Below are 16741 nucleotides of genomic sequence, written 5' to 3'. Positions count from 1 at the left end.
ATGAAACCCTGTGATAGGAGGCTTAAAGAGAGCACCAGTAAAGAGATATGAGAAGACTGAGGAAGAAATTCCATGAAACTACACCAGATCAGGGTAAGACTGCATATCAGTTGTACCTACTGAAGGCTACTGAGATATTCAACAAGTAGACTGAAATGGCTGAATGCAGAAAAGAGTTTGAGGATTTGGCAGATTTACTCATCTGGGAACAGAAGTCAGTACATGTTTAACCAAGATGGCCCTACTTTTCAAGAAATGAGTAACAAGAGACATTGGCAAGATGGTGAAGCTTGTGGAGCAATACTTGGAGGATAATGGGAAAATGGAATGCCTAAAGCCAATGAAGAAGTCTAGTGATGATATCCAGCAGAAGCAGACTAACAAAAGTGAAGGTAAGTTCTTTATGTCACAAACCAGGACACTTAACCAAAGGAAGAACGGAGAAATGACTGCTTTCATCAAGTGTGAGAATGTCGACATAGCCCAGATGGAAGACTACATCAAAAGTGGTAAGCTGAAGCTGGCAGAAGGAGCTGAACTACTTGTTGTGTTAGGAGTAGAAGAGACACCATAATTTACCAGTTAGTGAAGGTTATGCATGCAATGAGAAGGTAAATGTGCTACAAGAGACTGTACACAGGCTGCACAAGTGCAGTCATATGCAGAAGCTTGGTAACTGAGAACCAAATAACTAATAAGAAATGAGTGTGCACTCACTGTAAAGAGTATCAGTAGGTTTCCAGTTGTAAAGACTTGTGTAAACATTCCATACTATGCATATTATGCAGAAGAGTTATATGCTATGTGCCTAGAGAAACTCATTTATGGGCATATATTCTTATAAACATTTCAGGCATAACGGATCACGAAGAAATTATTAAAGCTGAGAATGAGGTGGTCAAGAAAGCTGTAGGAACTGACAGCCGAAGAGACAAGCCAGAAGAAAAGAGCATTCCACATACTGTATGGAAGTAGAGCAGAAGGATTCCAGTTTAACAAAATAATGGGCAAGAGCCAAAACTGACACAGAATACATGGCCAAAGGGGAGAGAACTTTAAGCTCAAGGTTTTCCAAGGCACAGAGTCTTGAGAAGGGTAGCAAACAATGTGCAAGAGATATATTAGGCCCAAGTGAATATGCTGACCTGAGTCCATTGCTGGTGGTCATCTTGAAGCTGGGAAGATTGTTGACCATATGACCAGCAGTTTTCATTCACCAGGAGTGGTGCAGGAAAGATGCTGTTGATGAAAGAGGATTTCAAGAGAGCATCACCAGTGTCAGGAGAAAGGTACATCCTGAAGGTAGCACTCCCTAAAATAAAACGGATAGCAAAGGCACTACTTCCAGCAGGGTAGGATTCCCCAAGGAAATTCTCACTGGCTGAGGTACCCAGTTTACTTCTGAGATGATGAGGGAGGTGAGATGTCTGGTGAGCATCAAGCAGCTGTTTATGACATTTTACACCCTGAGATGCAACAGATTGAATTAAATGATCAACAGTGTGCTAAAATCCATACAGAAGATAATGTGTCCAGAGGGAATGAAGGATTGGAACTGCTCTCTACCAGTGATTCTGTTTGCATACTGAGAGGCACTGCAGTTGAGTACTGTAATGGAATTTCACCATTCAAGTATGGAAGAACCACAAGAGGTCTAATGCAGCAAGGAATTAAGGACTGGAGACTGCTAGGATGGAGTGCATAACCCATCCCAATATAACTGCTTTGCAGAAACCTGTTGACTAGCCACTGAGTCTTTATGCAGCACAGGCACACTGGAAGAATCACTACAAGAACAACCAGAGACCATTGTTTCAAGGTGGGACTGAAAGTGTTAGTGTCACTACCAATGGAGACAAACAAGCTGATAGTTCAGTGGAGCAAGTAATACAAAGTCAAAGAGGGTGTTAATCGCATGGACTACAAGGTTGATGTCAACAAAGAATGGAAGACACTTCATGATAACATCCTGACTAGGTATGAGCTATGAGAGTAAAGTGAATGAAGCAGTGGCAGCAGTTATCAAAGAAGAGAGATGCCTGAGTGCGACTGTCACTGAGGAAGCTGACAAGGCCAAAAATTTGCAGATGAGGGCTGGTTGGAACTTCAACTATGAAAGGGAGAAGAGACATACCAAGATAATAATGTTAAGGGTCACTTAAGCAAGCAACAATAGAAAAAGGTATCATACTTGTTGGAGAAACACCAAAACACCTTAACTTGCAATCAAGGAAGAACTTTGTTGGAAGAACACCACACCAAATTGACCATAGACAGCTGGTCACATCAAAGATGTGTCCTTTACTGCATGCTACGGGGAACTGATTCAGAGATAAGCTGAGGAGATGCTCAAGATGGGAATCATCAAGGGGTCAATGTCTGCAGACTGTTCCAACGTACTGATGGTAAGGATAAAATTATGGATCAAACAAGCTGTGTGTGGATTACTCTCAATTTAATGACATAACCAAGTTTCAAAATAAAACCAAAGGAGATACTAAGACTATGATAGTACAGCTTCATAACAGATTTTTCACCAAGGTGGGCTTGAGCAGGGGATATTGGCAGATCGCAATGGAAGAAGCATCAAAGGAGAAGACAGCATTCAGTTTCAAGTGGATGATAAGAGTACAAAGGATGCCAGGGTGATAAGGATGATGCTAACTGGAGCCATGAATGCTGGGCACTATGTGGACAATGCATTTGCACATAAATCAACATGGGAAGAACATATCAATTGATGAAAGGACATTCCAGAGAGCGAGGGAAGCAGGACTGACTATCTGACCTGTCAAGGGTTACATCTGATACAGCAAAGTGAAATTCCTTGGACACAAGGTCAGCTGTAATGGAATTGCCGTGGATGAAGCAAAGCTGATGAAGACCCAGAATGCAGCACCACAAAGGACCAAGATGCAAGACAGACCATTCCTTGGTTTGTTCGGTGTGAACAACTACACAAACCCTAAACATAAGGCATGTGATAAACTGTAACAGGCTTGAGGAAATGCACCAACACTACTGGTACCCGACCTCAATAGGACTATCATTTTGAGGACAGCTGCACCAAATGGCCTAAGATGCATACTAATGCAAGAGTTTGCAGATGGTAAAATTCTAATTGTTTATGCAAGTACAAAACTCAAGAACAACCATAACTACTGTACCATTAAAAAGGAGTGCTTAGTGATTGTATTTGAAGTTAAGAGATACCATCTGTACTTGTAAAGGACTGATTTTCTGATAAAGATAGACCTCAAGCCACTTGTATACATTCAGCGTTGCATAACTGAATGTCCAAGGACCATGAGGTGGGCCACAGCACTCAAGAGTTACAAGTTTCGAGGGGAGCGCATTCCAAGAAAGCTCTACATGGGCTGAATAGCAAAAAAATAAAATAAATAAATATTAATAATTCTTCTTAAGTATGGGTGTGTTGTCAAACTATAATTCACGTAATTATATTTTTACTTTTGTATATTTCCCTAGCACTTTTCTGCTGCAGCTTCAAGAAGATGAATTCCTCCATTTTCTTGTATGCTCCAGAACCACTGTCATAGTATATATTAATTTCACGCACAAGTTTAGTTTGAAGAAATATTTGTTGATTAAGGAAACTTTTTTCAATTTTTAGTTGTATCTAACAGCATGTTAATTGCAATTTTTCGTGAGGTTTTACATAATCTATTTGTTCAAGATATTTCTAGACTGCCCAAGTTGACCACAATTATGCAGCATCTAATTGTGATAATGCATGTGTATACCAGATACATTTAGATCCAAGAGCAACTATATATATCATGACTAAGGAGGAGAGAGGAGAGCAAACCAACAGAAAGCAGAAAAGGCACAAGGAAACCTTTCACCTCCCTTGTCATTTCCATTAGAAAGAAGAATTGGTGTTTAAGTTCAGAGGAATTTAATTTATTATTGCTGGAAGTAAGAAGCTGTTCTAAGGAAAAGGCCCTTGTAAACTAGTGTGAAGCCACATCTACGAGTTACAGTCAGCCAGAGGTAAATTGTCATGTGTACATGGTGAACAAAATTTTATATTTTATCTTTTACAAAGTATTTTAATAAAGCTATGGGCTATTACCATCACTGAGTCTGCTTTCACCCATTATGTGGTCGTTAGTAAGAACATGTTAGCCTAGGTTGTTAGTGGGAGAATAAAGGAAGGGGAAGACGCCTGGCACCCCAACCAGGTAAGGACCCAGCAACCTACGTTAGGTCAAGTTAGGTTTAAAACCCTATTTATTTGAATTTATAGTGTCCTAAGTTAGTTTACATGGGGGTCCAGGGGGACAAAGCTTCTCCCCCTACCCCATCAGGTAAGGAACTGGCAACCTTTTGTGGTTAGGTTAGGTTGCAACCCTATTCATTTTAATATATAGTACCCTAAGTTAGGTGTTAGGTGGGCAGGTCCTTGGTTTGATTAGTTCGAATACAACTTTGTATTTCACTCATTTTGCATTTTCCCCACCCAAAAACCCAGATTTCCTACTCTTGTCCCCCACAATTGTAAGATATAAGGGGGTTAGTATCTTTTTGATTACTTATTTGCCAATGAAATGAGAGCCAGAAACATTTAAAGCATACAGCAAAATAAATGTACATTTTCAAAATATGTATTTAAAAAATTTACCAAATTTTTCAACTTAATGGCTAGTTATAGTGCAATAAAGCATCCTAACTAGACTGTCTGAAGAAATGTGCTTGATGAAGGCAGGTAAGTAAGGGGTCACCCCAAACTCGTCCACTTACTACAAGTTTACTATCCTGTTACCTTCTTTCAACAACTGATTCCAGCTCATGCTGGGGAATGCTCCTTCATGAAAGCCAATGATCTATAATCCCACAACAACACATTTAATACCAACCCCTGGTGGATGAACATAAAAGCATACACAAAAGAGGGTAAATGTCTCATTATCTCTGTAGGCTATATTTCTCAAATTATCTCACCAGTGCTGCATATAGGCTATAAACCATCTTCTATATTGTTCAGTCCAAAAACCTATTATTTCTTTAATAAACAACATCACACACAGATATTCCTTAGAATTAAAACATCTAACCTACCTTGGTTTAATTTCTGGCAAAACGCCAATGTGACAAAATAACCACTACATTACAATCTAGCCAAAGAGAGAAAGGCAAATTTTACTAGGCAAATAATGCTGCATTTCCATATCAGCCTAACCAAACATGCAGTACTTTTTCCTTCCATTCATAGGCTAATAGACAAAGGTAAAACTGAAGATTCCTACCGTGGCCTGGTTCCCGTCAGCTGTAGACCGGAATATTAACCACCTTTAGTTTATCTTTATGTCTTTAGTTTATGTTTATGGTATTTACTGTCATTGTTTAATGATTAACATTCATCCTTAGAGGGCTGGCATTAAAGCAGGTGCCCCTTTTGTACTAAACAGGAAGTTACAGAACCAAAGAGGTGTGGTAGTCGTCTTCAATTTTCCCTATTAGTTTAAAACATGCAGTGGTTTTCCCTTATATTCATAATAAAATAAATCCTGTGCAGCAACAACCACCATACTAATCCACCCGGTTTACTCACCAGCCATGAAGCCTAATGTGTCTCGGCCTATAGGCTAAAAGGGTCAAAATCACCTGTTCAGGTTCATTCCAGGTAAGTTTTACGTTCAAAAGCACTAAATTATCACGAAACACAAAATTTAAAAATTCAGTATCAATTCTTTTGTCATATCAAACACAATTTCAACTTATGCAATTGTCCCGATTTCATGCACAGTATAATATAGCATGGTAATGTTTATATTCTTTGGAACCTAGAAAGTCGCGTTATATTAGGGAATTTTCGTAACTTTTTATAGCTTTATAAAACTTATTTTGTGAAATAAAATTTTATTAACAAGAGTACGATGATAAACTCAATTTTTTAAGTATACACGATCGTTTCGGTAACTACATTTAGTCTTCATTTTGATATTATGATGCTTTTTTCTTTGATGCCATATAAAACGAACCCATTACACACTTGTGAGGAGACCAGTGACTGTCTTATGCAATGCAGAAATCTGTTACCTCAAGATATCATACCGTCCAGAACCATTTAAATTGATTTTAAAAGCAGATTTTGGAGACGAAATTATATGTCATTCAACTATTAAAGTAAACAAATGAACGTAAATATTCAGTGTTATATAACCATATTTAGCTTGTGCTTTACATTATGATAATAGATAATAAAGTAGGCCTACTTCTTCCTGCGGAAGGGCTCAAGCTCAGACACTTCCTTATCTCTCTCATCAAGCGACATCTCGTAACCTGTATTTCTGGTGTACCCTTACATTCGCTGACTTCGTATTTATGTTTTCAAGTCTATCCTTTTCTAAAAAAAAACAATGTTGTTAAATTTAATTTTCTATGATAACGAGACTTATTTTGGTTTTAAACAGCTGGAGTGTGCTTGTAGTATATGTTCTTTAAAACCAATATGTAGCCTTTTATTATTATTTTATTATTATTATTATTATTATTATTATTATTATTATTATTATTATTATTATTATTATTATTTGAAGGAAACAGACCCTCTCTTAAACAGGTCTTATTGAAAAGGATGGTTGTATTATGCGAATTTATCTTATACAGGATCTTGTAAAGTCTCCGATCAACGCGTTCTCTATAATGAACATCCCGTTTTCTGCTGTGCCTTCACATCGATCTTGGGTCGGCGAAATCACGTGTTGACCACCATATTTGTAAATTATATATTTTATAGTCTTTCCGAATGATCATGCTTATGTACAGTCACTCAAAAATGTTTTGCAACATGTTCCAGAAGTTTTCGTTCACCTAACAGTAATTTGTTCTTTTGATATTTACAAGGAAATGTAATTTTCTTATTCGACTTTGGTTATTAATCATACGGTTAACAATATAAAAAAGAATGGTGAGTGAAAAATTCATATTAGGAAAAATGACGAAACATTTTGAAAAACTTCACTTCAGATGATTGGGCAAAAGAGTCAAAGAAGAAACTATATTTCGAATCGCGATAAAAGCTTATTGACTATTAAAGCAATATCGAATAATCATCAGTGAAATTATATACAAATAAAGAAAGAAAGAATTCAACCATTATTGTTGTCAAAAACAAAAACGAAAAAAATCTCGTAACGTCGTATGTTATCGCGTGACTCCACATTCGGGCAGGAAAATTAAACTAAACTGTCTCGTCACTTGCACCGACAAGATGGGCAACAGACTGCCACACCACAATCATTACCTTGCGTAAGACTAATGTCTCTATTGTAGATATTGCTAGGCAGCTTAGCGTAAATAAAACAACCATGTATAGAGGAATAAAACAACAGAGAGAACGAGGAAATATGATAAATTCATTGTAAAAAGTTGTTGCACAACTGTTAAGGACCATCATCGGATGATCACTGAAGGAGCTCCGCCTAACTCCCCTGACAAGCTGGTGTTGCCATAAAGAGAGAACATTACACGTTCCCTTCAAATTGCTGCTCAAACCATCCGTAACAGGCTACATGAGACCAAAATATTATTTCATCATACTCCTGCCAAGAAACACTTCATATCAGCGAAACACAAAGAATAGAGGCTAGGGTTTGCGTTATAATATAATCCAGTGGCCAATGATTTCTGTAAGAATCACCTTTTGCGAACAGGAGGAGACATTCTCCACTGATGAGCATGGTAGTCTTCTTCACTGCTGGCGTTTAGCATTAACTAAATTAATGTTGAACTTCTTGCTAATTTTAATTCTTTAGAAACTTAGATAATAAGAAGTACAAAAATAGGTGTTATATATTTGGTTAACTTCATAAGAGGCATCAAAATGATAGGCCTAAGTAGCAATGAAAGAAATGAGAAATTACACATGATAACGGCATTATATATATATATATATATATATATATATATATATATATATATATATATATATATATATATATATATATATATATATGTGTGTGTGTGTGTGTGTGTGTGTGTGTGTGTGTGTGTGTGTGTCTGTGATTATATTCTATGTATTACAAAAACAGACGTGAAATCTATTAGTCTAGTTCAGTATATTTTATATTAAGTTTCACTAGTTCACAATATACATAGGATTAGTCATTCAAAAATTTGATTAATAATAATGTGCAAAGCAAATCTTAAACAAAGTCGTATTTGTTGATGTTAATAAGACTAATAGTTCAAATATAACAGAGTTACAGGCCTATGTCTACAAAGTTCACACATATGAAGGAGATAAAACAACGATAGTGATGGCAGTTGAAGATGAAAATATTAAAATATAAAACAGCGATGACCTCTGAAGTATTATAGTAACATCCTTTTATGAGCTTAAAGTATGACAACAGTAAGTCAGTATCAGAAAAAGCCCAGCGGAACTGCAGGTAATTTCTCGGACCCACCACTATCCTAGTGTTCAGTTGTTTCACAAATACTCTCCCAACTTACAACTGAGTTGCCAAATACGCCAGATGGGGCTATTATAAGCTGTTGTCCGAAAACTTTTGAAGCGTGTTGCAAAACTTTTTTGAGTGATTGTACATGTAACGAAGTATTTTTTGTGACACATCAGGCATTATTAATCACTATGTTTTCTGTATGAACTTGTCCTGCTTTTGTATAGAAATAGTTTGACCTCAGGTCTCTGCAATGTTCGCAGATGTCCGCACACCACCTTATAAGCAGCTTGCTTCATCAACAAACCAGCAGTACTTGTCTTCCTGCTCATCATTTCGCACCTCTCTCACAGTGGTGACCCTCGGAGTGGTTCCCGGAAGCCATTAATGGACGTGGGTGGCGGATGACTAAGTCTTGGCCCAATGAACCTCACCTACGCCCCTAACGGACTAACTACGTCGCGCTCTAACAAAGCGTTCGGGCGTTTACTGACCCTCATCGGCAGGTCACCAGCGTCATTAGCGAACCCACACAGCATACTCCCTCAGCGTGTTTTGATGCAAGTACTCCCTCACACTCCTAGTGAGGAGCCCACGAAAGCTGAGCATGGCGGACATTCCTAACCAGGGATGACAAATTACCTGTGAACTTCTCAGAGGCAACCCCCCTCCTGCGCCCCACCTCCACGCTGGGTTACCTGCGCTGTGGTGCCCCCCTGATGGTTCCCAAAGTTGAGCCGCCCTTAACATAAGGCTGCCGCCATTTACCAGGAAAACGCAGTGTCCTGGTTCTGATGTGGTCGAGGGGCAGTTCAGGGTAGCAGGCCTAACGGACGAGGTGTTAAAGGCCGACATCGTCATCAACGCCCTCCCGGAGGAGATATACAGGAAGGTCACCCTGTGGTTATTGATGACATTGGTCCCTGCCACCTTCCAAGAACTAAAATCCACTTTCGTCGAGACCTGCTCCCTGCTAGTCTCCGAGAGAGCTGCCAGCGCCCTCGACCTCGCCCTCAACCCCCGGCAGTAGGGAAATCTCTTGGAAACATGACATGCCCCTCAGGACCTCCTCCTCCTCCCCGAGACTGGATGATGCAACAGCAGGCACCTGAAATCAGCCTGTCGAGGGAGATCTTCCTGTGGCTGGCTCCTGCTGGGGTCCATGGACAGGTCATGGGCGTATACGTACCCTGCCTATCGAGGACCTGATCGGGGTATGCTGGGGTTTCTGATTCCACGAAGGCAGCCAAGTCCAGGCGACCACCAAGCTGCACTCCACCAACTGCCTCCTGCCGGGGACCCCACCATGGAGCCCATCAGCGTACCTGTCGAACAGAAAAGGCTGTCCCACCAACAGAAGAGGAGGGGCTGGGGCTTTGCTATTACCACCAGGTTCGGGAGAGCTGCCTGGAGATGCAAAGCCCAGTGCCTTTCCTTCTTTAAAAAGACGGAGGCGGCGGCCAACCAGGAGGCCGCCATGGAAGTGCGAACAGCAGAAAAACCCAGAGCCCCTTACCAGGCAGTTCTACGTCCGCGACACCATCTCCAGCAGGATTATATTGGTCGACACTGGAGCCATGGGCTGGGGGGCCAGTGTTCCGCCTTCAGGAGAGGACCGCAGGACGCGTTACCGGACCCGACTGCCTATCCAGCTGGATGGGTCCCCCATCCTGGTACAGCCAAGCTCCTGTCAATCTCCATCCTTGGCTGGAGATACAGCTGAATTAATCATTGCCGACGTCAGGTCCCCCCTGGGGACTTCTCGGTTGACCTTTAGGACTTCAGTCGATGTCGGCCGCAAACGTCTGCTGGACACAGACTCCTGCTAGTCCCTGCCTTTGTCATCCCAGGCCTCCTGGAGCCCACCATCTGTTCTGTGTCGGAACCTGGCCACGGTTCCCTCCTGAAGGAGTTCCTGGAGGTCTTCAAACCCGTGCTCCAGCCAGACTGCCCAGGCTCTTGCAAAACAAGGATACACTTACATCAAAACGGCCACCAGGCCGTTTTCACACAAAGTTCCAGGACTGCTTTGATGTGCCTCTGGTGTTCAGGAGGCCAAAAGGCCTTCACTGAGATGGAGAGGATGGGCATATGCAGGAAGGCTTTTGGGCATCCCCCCACATGGTTGCAGTCCATGAGGCTGGAAGGTGGCGGCGACTCAGTGGCTGAACCTTGCAACAGAGCCCAACCACTACCTCCTGTCCAACATGCAGGACCTGACAGCCTATTTCCACGGGGCCAAAATATTCTCAAAAATGGATTTCTTAAAATCATATTTTCCAGTACCATTTTGGCCCGTGAGGACATCCCCAAAACTGCCATTGTCACACCCTTCAGGTCCTACATCTTCGCCTTCTCCACCTTCAGCAGGTGCGACCTTCCAGAGGTTGATGGACAGCATCCTGGGAGACCTGGACTTCTGTGTCTGCTACATCGATGATATCCTAATCTTTTCCAAATGGCCTCGTCGTCAGTTTCGACAAGTGTACCTTCGGCGTCGAAAAGGTGGAATTCCTGAGCCATGAGATATCCCCTGAAGGCGTCCGCCCAATGTCGCCAAAGGTCGAAGCCATCGAGAAGTTCCCCACCCCTACCTCCACCAGAGCCATACAAGAATTCCTTGGGATGGTCAGCTACTACAGAAGGTTCATCCCAGGGATCGCTCACACCATGGCCCCCCTGACGGAGGTCCTCACAGCAGAAGGCCTTCCTCCTGACGAAGGCCGCCCTCACCAAAGCAACATCTCTGGCCCACCAGAACTGCAACGCTCCCCTCCAGCTGACAACGGACACCAGCGACGTCGCCTGTGGAGCTGTCCTGGAACAAGTCATCAAGGGGACCCCTCAGCCCATAGCTTCTTCAGCAGGAGGCTCAGCCCTCTCTGGATGCTGGGAGTTTTTTTACAGCACCTTCCACCAGCATCATCATACCAGGCGGTATGGCACCTCAAACCTACTGTTCCTCCTGGGGGAATGCCCTTCACAATCTGGACTGACCACCAGCCGCTGGTCCACACCTTTTGAAGTTGGGCGCGCATGGTCCTCTAGACAGCAGCGGCACTTTCCGCAGCCATTGTGGAGTTCACCGGGGACCATCAAATACCTTCCCGGCAGGAAGATGTCTGTTAGCTGATGCCGTCTCGAGGATCGAGATCAACTCAATAGGCTGGGGGTGACCGGCTACGAGGTTTTCGCCCGCTGAGCAGGCTGCTGACCCTGAGACTGTGTGGTGCCTGCCGCCTCAGCCGTCACGTCGTTCAGGTGGAAGGACGTGCCCTTCGGCTCAGGAGGGTCGACATTACTGAGCAACGTTAGCACTGGACGCTTATCTCCTGCCCTTGGTACCCCACCAAGACTGGACGTTGGTGGGTCTTTGACCATCATCCATGGATTGAGGTCCCACCCCCTCCGGAAGGATTAACAGCCACAATGCTGACGGAGAAGTTCGTCTGGCATGGCATACAGAGGAGGACTTTTTGTGGCCTGGGCGAGGGGCAGTATATGCAGTGTCAAGCTAGGAAAGTAGGACGGCACACCGAATCCAGCATGAGCAAGTTTCCTCAGCCAAAGCGACGCTTCGGGCACATCCACGTTGACGTGGCCTGAACCTACACCCATGGAAGAAGCCACCTCCAGTGTGTGCGCCGAAGCCCTCCTCTCCAGCTGGATCAGCCGGTTCGGTGTCCCGGACCACATAACAACAGACAGAGGACCCGCTTTCCTGTCTGAGCTGTGGACCGCCCTGGCACGCCTGTTGGGAACCACTCACCACAGCACCACTGCCAAAGGAATAGTGGAAAGGTTCCACAGGTATCTAAAGGCGTCCCGGACGTTGTAAAGATCCGCAACCCCAGAGTACCCATGTAAAGATTGGCTATCCTCAGAATGAACTTGTTAACATCAGCCACCCCCAGTACTGAACACAGCGAAGGGACATTCCATTTGGCCGACAAACAGCAAACAGATGTCGCCAGTATCAGAATGAGCTTGTTAACATCAGCCACCCCAAATATTAGCTTGTTAAGATAAACAACCTTCAGGTACTCTGGGGTTGCTGTTCTTTACAACGTCCGGCATCCCTCATGGCCCATTGCTCCTCCGAGAATTGGAAATACCAGCTGCCCTGGGTCCTCCTCAGATTAAAAACTATGCCTAGAGCCAACGGCGACCCCTCCTCAGCAGAAAAAGTCTACGGGAAGACCCTGGTAATCCCGGGAGAACTCGTCGCAGAGGACAGGGACGACATAGGGATGCAGAGGCTCCGTGAAAGGATTGGAAAGTTCGCCCCCCTGCCAAAGGACATTCACCGACAGGACGTCCCCCTTCATGCCCCCCAGGCTATCCTCCTCCACCCACGTCTTCATCAGGGACGACGCCGTGCACCCACCCTTAACCAGACCCTACGGAGGACCTTTCCCTGTACTGGAAAGAGACAAGAAGGCATTCCGAGTAGCCGTCCATGGGCGGGAAGACTGGACATCCGTAGATCGTCTCAAACCCGCATTCCTGGAGGAGGACGTTGGTGGAGGTTCCCAAAGCCCTCCGTATTTGTTGGGTTAATAACCTAATAGTTCAACTTATAAAGTCGTAGGCCACGTCTACAAAGCGCAGAAACCAGACAGAAAGGCAGATAAAACAATCGCTCCAGATGGGAGCTGAAGGCGACCACCCTCTCCAGTTGACATCCAGAACAGCGAGGCCCCTTCGTCGCCCCAGCAGATACCTTTTTTGATCAGGCTTTACCTCACTCTTGGGAGGCAGTATTGTAAAGTCCCCGCTCAACGTGTTCTCTATAATGAACATCCCATTTTCTGCCATGCCTTCACATCGACCTGGAGTCGGCGAAATCACGTGTTGACCACATTATTTGTAAATTATATATTTTATTGTCTTTCCGAATGATCATGCTTATGTACATGTAACGAAGTATTTTTGTAACGTGTCAGGCACTATTAATCACTATGTTTTCTGTATGAACTTGTCCTGTTTTTGTACAGAAATAGTTTGACCTCAGGTCACCTGTAAATCTTTGTACCCGCGGTCTCCTGTTTCTCCAGATCTATCTCAACCACGTCCAGAGGATGACCAACGAGATGGTCAAAACATGTCGACGGTACCACAACCTAAAGTAGAAGAACCTGAATCCAGACCTCGAAGGATTTCACAGATTTCTGATTGAATATTTCAGTAAAAGACTTCCCTCATTCCACACACTCCTTTTTCCAATATGAATATTGGCCAGTTGCTGACCAACATCGCTGAGGCTGAAAAGGAATTATAAGGAAATTAGAAAAGATCCTGTATAAGATAAATTCGCATAACACAGCCCAGCCATCCTTTTATTATTATTATTATTATTATTATTATTATTATTATTATTATTATTATTATTATATAGACAACTTGGAAATTTTATATAAATACCTTAAAGAAATTGTGACCCAGCCCCTTTTGAGAACCAGATCAAACTGCCCTACTGGGTACCAAGGCCTGGGTACAAGCACCTGCTGCTTTGAAGGTTGATACATTTTTATGTAAAGACTAGAAAGTTGTGGCTTTGTCCGGAATGAGCACTAAAAATCACTGGGAGTTAGATGATGGATAGGATTCAGACGTTGAGTGCTTAGTCCATGAAGCCTCAACTCTAGATGCTTAATAGAGAACCGTGGTTAAAACTAACAGGCATCAAAAAGCAGATGGAATAGATAGAAAAGGAATAGGCATGATCTTCACAAAACATGCAAAAAAAGACAAAGACTGATTGGAAAGTAGTGAGAAGTATATTACTACTTGTATGATTAAAATTAGGTTAGTGCAACATGAGTGTTATATTGTATACATCAACAAATAAACGTCCCAAGGAAAGGAAATTATGTATCTTATATAGAACTGTAGAACTTTATAGCTGAAAACCAGAATGAAATATAAACATAGCTGTTAGTGATGTGAATACAAAAGTCATTAGAACCAATGAAGCCATGGTAAAAAAAAAAGTTTTCAAAATGAAGGGCGATTCAGTGCACTCTTATTTTAACACAGGGGCATCTTTATAGTCACTAGGACTTCTCCAGATGACAGATAAAAATCAAGATCACATAGCCATTAATCGAGAGGAAAAGAACACCGAGGAATGTTGAGAATTATAAAGGGGTAGACGTCGACAGAGATCACCAACTTATTGATGACATACTAAGGCTGAAATTACAAGTACCTAACAAAAAAATTTTGACATCATATCTATTTTTAAAGATAAACATCGGGCAGCTTTTGCAGATAAATGTCGGAATAGATTGTAGTTTTAGAAAACTATTTGAGGATCTACGGACAATCAACAAAGACTGGGCAGGCTTTATGAATGTATCTTAATATGCTGGAAAAGTAATGGAACATCAAGTAAGAAGATGGAACCTGTAAGAGACCGCATCGCGGTCTTTCGGGCGCACGTGAGTGTGCGTCATCCATCGGAGGAAACAGGACAAAAACAAGAGCATCTCGTTCTCTCTCTCTCAAGGAACGCAGCTTCTACCATACAATATTTTCATCTGTTTCTCCCTTACCATTGTTGCCTCGATTTATGTACAATCACCACTACTTGCATTGCCATGCAAGCATTCCAATCATGTACTCAAAATGTTCCACCGAATCTTCTGTATCAAACTGTATGTATGTTTCTGCTTGAGAAGACGCCAAACATCTCGCCATTTCACATATATTATGCTACTGCATTGTATTCATTAATCTGTCTCGAATCTCATGCAAATGTCCATATGTGGAATTTCCTGGCCTTTCCATTGATATATGTTTTATCATTGTACGTTTATTATGTCTCTCACAATCGCCATCTGTTTGTCTGCCGACAAACACAGATGTCCGAAACATTACCTCTGTTTTTCCCTGTCTGTGTGTAGAAACTACTTTGCGGCTCGCACCAGCCAATAACAACTTCGAAGATTCTGTACATTCATTCAGCAAGGAACTACCAATAAACCAGACAACACCCAGCCAGTATGTCATCCAATCCGATCCTTACAAACCCTTGGATGCTAAATAAGACCTAGGAAATGATAAAGAATAAACAAAAGCAAACTGTAACTGTAGAAAGATTTCAGAGTGGAGACAGGCGAGGAATGAAAAATAGAACATGCTAGGTACTCAAGTCTAGATGGTTAGGTTAAACAAGCACAAGAAGAGACAAAGGAGAATATCTGGAAAAATATGAGAATGATTCTAGCAGAGCCTTGTATGAAGGAGTGGCATTGGTCTTTGGGTAGCCCACAAAATTAGCAAAGACATATCCTCGTGTGAAAAGAAGAGGGTAATATCTGTCAAAAAGAGAAATGGGCCAATAATAATATTAGAAGAAGAAGAAGAAAGACAAAGATGGTTGGAGAATTTTATATGAGTTCATGAATATGAAGGGAATAATTCACGGTGTTTTAAATAGACTCAGTGATACAGAAACACTGGGATATGATGGACTCATTGCGGAGATGATTTAACCTGAAAATAAAATGACACCTCTCATAATTACTAAATTGTTTTGTAGAATATAAATTTAGGAAGCAAAGCTTAATAATGTTGAGAGAATCTTCCCAAGCGAATCTGCAGAAAATTACTGAGTGTTACAAGAAATAATATTTCATGTTTGTCATTTGCCATTCTCGTGGAATTTAAATCGAAAAAAGTTGGTGGGGAGTGAGGGAAGGTTTAGGCTGAAGGAATAATAGAAACCTGACAGACTTTACAGCTTTCAGATGATGCTGTGATCATCATAAGACCTATAATGCTGGCTAAACAGAATATATATATATATATATATATATATATATATATATATATATATATATATATATATATATATATATATGTATATATAAATATATATATATATATATATATATATATATATATATATATATATATATATATATATATATAGATGAAGAAAAGCTATATGAGGATGTGTCTTTCAAATATTTTGGAAAAACGATATTCTATATGGTTCTACTGAGACCGAATTTAGTATAAGACTAAAAAGGTAAATCAAACAATGGCATGCTGGATAAGATTTAGATATCAAATAGACTGAAATTGCATGCAAAGGTAAAATTATGCACTAAGTTCGACAGCCAGTCACAAAGTTACCTCTCAGTCATGTGTTTACCTGTCACTAGATTAGGAGGCCAATTTCTGAGAACAAAGTCAGCCTCGTTCCGAGCTCCTACGTGTCTCTTTCCTCATTCCGTTATTATATATTTTTAAATTCATGCTAATAGTTCTGATATCATTTCATTAAATTAGCTTCAAGATTA

General features: G+C 41.7%; 1 protein-coding gene across 1 annotated transcript in view; it reads right to left on the bottom strand.

The window, feature by feature from the left end:
- LOC136847412 (uncharacterized) overlaps positions 1-5827 on the bottom strand; it is a 654742-nt gene extending 648915 nt beyond the window's left edge. The window contains exon 1 of the mRNA XM_067119071.1: positions 5576-5827. The gene's annotated coding sequence lies outside the window, so the exon portion shown is untranslated. The remainder of the gene's footprint in view (positions 1-5575) is intronic.
- Positions 5828-16741: the final 10914 nt, after the last annotated feature.

Source organism: Macrobrachium rosenbergii, chromosome 16 (genome assembly GCF_040412425.1).
Source record: "Macrobrachium rosenbergii isolate ZJJX-2024 chromosome 16, ASM4041242v1, whole genome shotgun sequence".
In the NCBI taxonomy this organism is placed as follows: Eukaryota; Metazoa; Arthropoda; class Malacostraca; order Decapoda; family Palaemonidae; genus Macrobrachium; species Macrobrachium rosenbergii.
The sequence above is the reverse complement of the archived record's forward strand: the minus strand, read 5'-3'. Positions and strand labels throughout refer to the sequence as shown.